Below are 7,530 nucleotides of genomic sequence, written 5' to 3'. Positions count from 1 at the left end.
ACAGCCTTGTGTTAAGGCTACTTTTTATTCCATTGCATTGCTAGAATGTAAACTGCTTGTCCACAAGAATGTGCCAGTATGCCTTTTCAGTCTTCTAACCCCACAATCCCTTCATTTGGTCTCACAAAAGTAAATTCAACCTATAGAAACAGTAGTAGTCAAACAGAGTAGACAAAATCAGGGATTCACAGCACAGAAAACTTCAGCAGTTAGGTGGGAATATTTATAACACATCAGGGTATACTGGAAGAACATCTGTGAAGGCTAGCTCTGTGAGCTTACACAGACCTTGATCTCTTTGAGCCTCATTAGAACACTAACCAGGACTATAACCATTGCAAAACTCTCCAGGTATCAGGCACTATCTAAAGCTCATATTAACTCTCAACAATCCCACTTTATAGAGAGGATACACAAGGACAGGTTTGTAGCTATTAAGTGGCAGAACTGGGGGTTCAAATCAGGCCTTCTGGGTCAGTCTTCAGAGCATGATGCTTCTCAGACACTGGCACAGGCAGTTGGCACACTGGAGATCCATCACGTAGGACTATGGAGAGAGCTGGGACTAACAGGCAAGGCCTTCTGCATCCAGTAACTAAAGGAGGTCAGGGTGGCTAAAGGGTAGAGAAGGAGGGGAACAAGATAGGCGATGAGCCTGGATACATCTTGGAAAGATTCCTAGGCCACAATGAGGAGCTCTTGTCAGCACATGGGAAGCATGTGACGGGGTTTCCATCTTCATTGCCACAGGCCTGGAATGTAGAAAGCAACAGGAGCCACTGTTACTATGGTTTAGCTTCAGTCCCTGCTGGGCCTGGAGACCTAAGCTCATCATGGTTCTAAATCCCCTGGCAGCCCCTGGGCTCTCTCCTTGGGCAGGGCTGGGGATGCCACCAACTTGAAGTTCCCCAAGTCCTCCTTTCTCATTTTTTTTTTTAAGATTTTATTTATTTATTCATGAGAGACACAGAGAAAGAGAGGCAGAGACACAGGCAGAGGGAGAAGCAGGCTGCATGCAGGGAGCCCGATGTGGGACTCGATCCTGGATTTCCAGGATCAGGCCCTAGGCCGAAGGCAGTGTCAAACCGCTGAGCCACCCAGGATGTCCTGATTTTTTTTTTTTTTTTTCTGTAGGCTCATTAATACAACTAATTAGACCTCCTGAAACCAACTGCATCTTCCCATTGACTATCTTAGCCTGGCTTCCAGTTTTGATTTTAGAGATATCCCATCGTTTAAGGCCTCTGAAATTCTCCCCAAGGTGCTTGTTATCAACTCTAGACCTAAACTGACTCTCTTCATGAGGGTCCCAGGATTTGGGGGGAAGTTGGGAGGACTTTTTGATCTTCAGGCCTCAGGTAGTCATCTCATTATTCTGTCTTTCCACTGATTCCTCTGGAAAGTCCCTGGGATTCTTCTCAGTTTTCCTGTGCTCTCCTACTCCACCTCAAAGCCTTCAAGTCCTGTCTTCTCTGAGATGACCCTTGCAGTATATTCTTTTGCCTGGTTCTTCCTCCAGATCTTCAAACTGCATGTATGTCCAGCTGCAGGCAGGGTGGAGTGTCTACCCCTGATGTCCCTTGGGCCCCCCAAACTTAACATGTCAAAATACCAGTAACTGCTTTACTTAAAAATATTCTTGCTAGGGGCACCTAGGTGGCTCAGTGGTTCAGCGTCTGCCTTTGGCTCAGGTCATGATCCTGGGGTCCTGGGATCGAGTCCTATGGGGGGTTCCCCACGCGGAGCCTGCTTCTTGCTCTGCCTATGTCTCTGCCTTTCTCTGTGTGTCTCTCTTGAATAAATTAATAAAATATATTTTAAAAAAATATTCTTGCTAAAAACTTTAACCCAAATCTAATCAAGTTCCTGACCTAATATCCACTTTACAGGAAATGCAGAGGCAAAGGAATAGCTTAAATGACCTGAAGGGGAAGCATCAGCCAACTGCAAATAAGGGGCACTCCCAGGTTAACTGGCCTGGTCACCTCAGAAGCCAAATGTCATGGAAAATATGATGTGGGGGCATTTCAGATTTTAAAAGACATAAGAAATACAAGGACCAATATATGACCCTTCATTTGTTTCTAGGTCAGAAAAACCATTTACCAAAGACATTTTGGGGGCACCTGGGTGGCTCAATGGTTGAGCGTCTGCATTTGGCTCAGGTTGTGATACTAAGGTCCTGGGATCGAGTCCCTCACTGGGCTCCCCGTGAGGAGCCTGCTTCTCCCTCTGCCTATGTCTCTGCCTTTATCTGTGTGTCTCTCATGAATAAATAAATAAAATATTTAAAATAAAATAAAATCATTAAGAAGAGTGGGGAGCACAGGCATGTTGGTTCATTTAGCTGGGCCTCATTTTTGCCCCCAAGCTGGCCCCCATGGCTTATCTTTGCCCCCACTCCAAACATGCTGGCCAGATGTGCTGCCACAAGTCATTCCAGCCTTGAGAAGTCACCCACAGAAGGTAGCCCCATCTAAACTCCACACTAACCTGTGTGTATCTAGGGGTGGCTGGCACTTAGGGTTCAGGAAATGTTGCCTATAGTCAGGGGCCCTGTGATGTAGCTCCTCCCCTATTTCTGCCAGACTTGGCGCCACCACCATAACCTCACATGCACTCTTGCCCCTTCATCTGGTATCCACCCTTCCTCAGAACCCTGAAGGGATCCAATCATGAGTGGAGGATGCCCACTGCTTAGGCCCAGCTCTGGGCTCGGGCCCCAAGGCCACTTAGCTGTCCTTAGCTTCCTCAAGTCTATAGCCCTTCCCTTTCCTCTTACTTCCTATCTCTCCAAGAAAATAGAGGCACTGGGTGGGATATCTTTCAATTTCCTTCCCTTTCCACTTAAAAAATACCTGAGGCTCTACTTTGCCTGTCTTTTTTTTTTTTTTTTAAGATTTCATTTATTTATTCATGAGAGACATAGAGAGAGAGACAGAGACATAGGCAGAGGTAGAAGCAGGCTCCCTACAGGGAGCCTGATGCAGGACTCAATCTCAGGACCCCAGAATCACCACCTGAGCCAAAGGCAGACACTCAACCACTGAGCTACCCAGGTGTCCCTCTACTTTGCCTTTCCCTAGGTGTTTTCAGAAGATGAGGGATTTCTCCTCTACTCTAGGGCCCATCCCTTTACCCACAACCCATTCACATATCCTGTACCTCCTTGACCTGAGAGAAGACCTCTCAGTTCTATACTTTTAACTTTCCCTCCTCTTTTTTTTTTTTTTAAGATGTTATTTATTTATTCATGAGAGACACAGGGAGAAAGGCAGAGACATAAACAGAGGGAGAAGCAGGCTCCTCTCAGGGAGCCTGATGTGGGACTCGATCCCAGGACCAGGATCATGCCCTAAGCCAAAGCCAGACGCTCAACTGCTGGGCCACTCAGGTGTCCCCAACCTTCCCCTCTCAATTGGCTTCCTCCCAACAGCATTATACTAACTCAAAGATTTGTTCATTCAATCCACAGATATTTACTGAGTAGCCACTCTACATCAGGTCCTCTTCTAGGCACTGGGAACAGAGCAGTAAGAGAGTCCTGACCTCTTGGTGCTTCTATTCTAGACAGTGAGAAAGATGTGAGTGTGGGCAAAAAAAAAAAAAAGAATCAGGCTATGAGGACTGTGTAATACTGGTATAAAGATAGGCTTACAGAGTCAATGGAACAGATTGAGAATTAAAAAATAAACCCATGGGGATCCCTGGGTGGCGCAGCGGTTTGGCGCCTGCCTTTGGCCCAGGGCGCGATCCTGGAGACCCGGGATCGAGTCCCACATCGGGCTCCCGGTGCATGGAGCCTGCTTCTCCCTCTGCCTGTGTCTCTGCCTCTCTCTCTCTCTCTCTGTGACTATCATGAATAAATAAATAAAATCTTTAAAAAAAAAAAAATAAAAAATAAAAAAAAATAAACCCATGTTTCTATGGTCAATCGGTTTTTCAACAAGGGTGTCAAGATCATTCATTGGGGAAAGACAGTCTTTTCAACAAATGGTGCTGGGACAACTGGATATCCATATGCAAAAGAATACAGTTAGAGGAAAAAACAAAACAAAAACAAAAACAAACAAACAAACAAACAAAAAGAATACAGTTAGAGGGATGCCTGGGTGGCTCAGTGGTTTAGTGCCTGCCTTAGGCTCAGGGTGTGATCCTGGAGACCCTGGATCGAGTCCCACATCAGGCTCCCTGCATGGAGCCTGCTTCTCCCTCTGCCTGTGTCTCTGCCTCTCTCTCTCTCTCTCTCTCTTTCTCTCTCTCTCTGTGTCTCTCATGAATGAATAAATAAGATCCTAAAAAAAAAAAAAAGAAATAAAAAAATAAAATAAAATAAAATAAAAAGAATACAGGTAGATACCTATCTCACACTATAAAGTAACTCAAAATGGATCAAAGTCTTAAATGTAAGGGCTAAAACTATAAAACTCTTAGGAGTTAACATAGGGTAAAATTTCATGAACTAAGATCAAGAAATGGTTTCTTAGATATTACCAGAAGCACAGCAACAAAATAAAAAATAGACAAGTTGGACTGCACAGACATGAAGAAACTTTTGTATTTTGAAGGATACTATCAAGAGAAAAAGCAATCCACAGAATGGGGAAAAATATTTATCAATCTTATTATATCCACTAAAGGACTTATATCCAGAATATGTGAAGCACACTTTTAACTCAAAAACAATAATAAAAAAGACAAATTACTCAATTTTTAAAATTTGGAAATAATCTGATAAACATTTCTCCAAAGATATACAAATGACCAATAAACACACTAAAAGGTGGTCAGTCATTAGGAAAATGCAAGTGAAAATCACAACGAGATACCATTTTACATCTACTAGGATGGCTGTACTCAAAAAAAAAGTGGATGATAGCAAATGTTGAAAAGATGTGATGAAAATGGAACACTTATCCAGTGCTATTGGGAATGTAAAATGGTGCAGTCACTTTGGTAACATCTTCAAAAAATTCCTCAGAGTTAAATATGGAGTTACCATCTGGCTCAGCAATTCTACTCCTAGGTATACACCCAAGAGAAATAAAAACCTATGTCCAACCAAAATTTTGTACACAGATGTTAAAAGTAACATTGTTCCAAATAGTCCCAAAGTGGAAGCAAGCCAAATATCCATCAACTGATGGATATTAATTGATAAATAGATGTGGTCTATCCATGCAGTAGACTATTATTTGGCCATAAAAAGGAGTGCAGTACTGATACATGCTACAACATGAATGAACCTGGAAAACATTATACTCAGCAAAAGAAACCAGACATAAAAGACCACATATTAGGGGCACCAGGCTGGCTCAGTTAGTAGTGCATGTGAGTCTTGACCTCTGGGTTGTAAGTTCAAGCCCTACATTGGGCATAGAGATTACTTAATAAAAATTTTAAAAAATAAATAAAAGGCCACATATTATATAATTTCATTTATATGAAATATCCAAAATAGGCAAATCCATAGAGACAAAGAGTAGATTAGTGGTTGCCAGGGCCTAGGGGAAGGGTGGGAAGGAGGAGTGACTGCTAATGGGCACAGAGTTTCTCAGAGTAATGAAAATGCTTTGGAATTACATAATGATGATGGTTGCATAACTTTGTAAGCATATTAAAAAACCACTGGATAGTACGCTTAAATGGGTGAATTTTATGGTGTGTGAATTACATCTCAAGAAAATAGAGAAATTGGGACACCTGGGTGGCTCAGCCGATGAGCATGTCCATGATATGATATGATATGACTATCATAAACAAATAAAAAAAAAAAAAAAAGATGTGATAGAGTGACCCAGGGTGCATAGGGGCTCCTCCAGGTGAGGGGGGAGACAGGAGGCCCTGTTTGTAGAGGGACTCTTTTTTTTTTTTTTTTAAGATTTATTTATTTATTTATTTATTCATGATAGACACACACACAGAGAGAGAGGCAGAGACACAGGAGGAGGGAGAAGCAGGCTCCATGCCTGGAGACCGACGTGGGACTCGATCCCAGGATTCCAGGATCACGCCCTGGGCCAAAGGCAGGCCCTAAACCGCTGAGCCGCTGAGCCACCCAAGGATCCCTGTAGAGGGACTCTTGAGCTGATTGACAGAATCCTGGAAGACCTGGGAAGACCTGCAGTCTTCTAGGCAGAGGAAACAGCAAACACAGGCCCTGGGATGGAACAGTTTACACAAGACCAAGTCTCTTCTGCCTTCAGAAAAAGCCCTCTCTCTGGTACCTCTCCAACAATTGCTGCGTTCTGTTCTACACAGTCACATGTTTTCCAAACATGGTTTTGCCTCAGGTCTTCTTCACCTTGGGAATGTGAAGATTTTCCAGATTATTCTGAGCATGGTTGTTTTCCCAATCACAATTTTGCCTCAAGTTTCTATGTGATGGATATAAAGATTTTGTGGATTATTCTGACATGGTTGTAGTTAATGGAACAAGTTCTTATACTTACTTTTCTTTTTCTTTTCTTTTTCTAAGATTTTATTTATTTATGCACGAGGGACACAGAGAGAGGCAGAGACAGACAGAAAGAGAAGCAAGCTCCTTACAGGGAGTCTGATGTGAGACTCGATCCCAGGACCTGGGATCACACCCAGAGCCAAAGGCAGATGCTCAACCACCGAACTACCCAGGCGTCCCTTACCTAACTTTCATATGAAATCCTTGATCGACATGAGAAATGCCTCTATGTTACCTTTCAGATGGCTTTTATGAGAAAAGCCACATCTCACCCAAATGAATCTCCTTGGCAGAGTTCCTCAGGAGAGTGGGTGCTGGGAGACCCCTCAGAGCTTCCCAGGGACCTCACTCAGGGCAAGGCTCTAGCTTTGTCTGTCTTTCCTAGGACTAGAACCCAGCAAGGGGATGGTTGTCATGGGGATGCATAATAGCACAATGGCTTTCATTGATAAGTGGCATCATCTTTTTGGATTGATGGTCAATCCGTTAAGCTGAGGGAGTTCATGATGAGACCTGGCTTTGCCATTTTAGAAACACAGGGTCTGTTTTCTCTAGATCAATAGAGCTGAATCTATAGCCCCAAGGTTTCGATGAAGATGCTTTTAGGGGCAACTGGGCAGCTCACTGGTTGAGCATCTGCCTTTGGCTCAGGTTGTTATCAAGTCCCCCATCAGGATCCCTGCAGGGAGCCTGTTTCTCCTTCTGCCTATGCCTCTGCCTCGCTCTCTGTGTCTCATGAATGAATAAATAAAATCTTTTTTAAAATAATAAAATAAAATTTAAAAAGGTGAGTTTAAAGTGCACACACAGGGGTGCCCGAGTGGCTCATTCGGTTAAGCATCTTCGGTTCAGGTCATAATCCCGGGGTCTTGGAATCTAGCCCCAAGACAGGCTCCCTGCTCAGTGGGGAGTCTGCTTCTCCTTCTTCCTCTGACCCTCCTGCTCCCTGCCCCCCACTCATGCTCACTCTCTCTCTCTAAGCAAATAAAATCTTTTTTTTAATTTATTTTTATTTTTTTTTTAATTTTTATTTATTCATGATAGGCACACAGTGAGAGAGAGAGAGGCAG

The 7,530-nt window shown here is 43.4% G+C and overlaps 1 long non-coding RNA gene across 2 annotated transcripts; it reads right to left on the bottom strand.

Annotated features, from left to right (window-relative positions):
* Positions 1 to 377: 377 nt before the first annotated feature.
* LOC112651692 (uncharacterized) lies at positions 378 to 6,846 on the bottom strand. Of its 2 annotated transcripts, none has more exons than XR_007410051.1 (2): positions 6,645 to 6,846; positions 378 to 752 (listed from the first exon to the last, which is right to left on the bottom strand). It is a non-coding gene; the product is annotated as an uncharacterized LOC112651692 (long non-coding RNA). The 2 variants fall into 2 exon arrangements; XR_003130966.2 differs by having other exon boundaries at positions 6,696 to 6,832.
* Positions 6,847 to 7,530: the final 684 nt, after the last annotated feature.

The sequence above is a fragment of the Canis lupus genome, chromosome 4 (genome assembly GCF_003254725.2).
Source record: "Canis lupus dingo isolate Sandy chromosome 4, ASM325472v2, whole genome shotgun sequence".
Lineage (NCBI taxonomy): Eukaryota > Metazoa > Chordata > Mammalia > Carnivora > Canidae > Canis > Canis lupus.
This window is presented reverse-complemented; position numbering and strand designations above follow the sequence as displayed.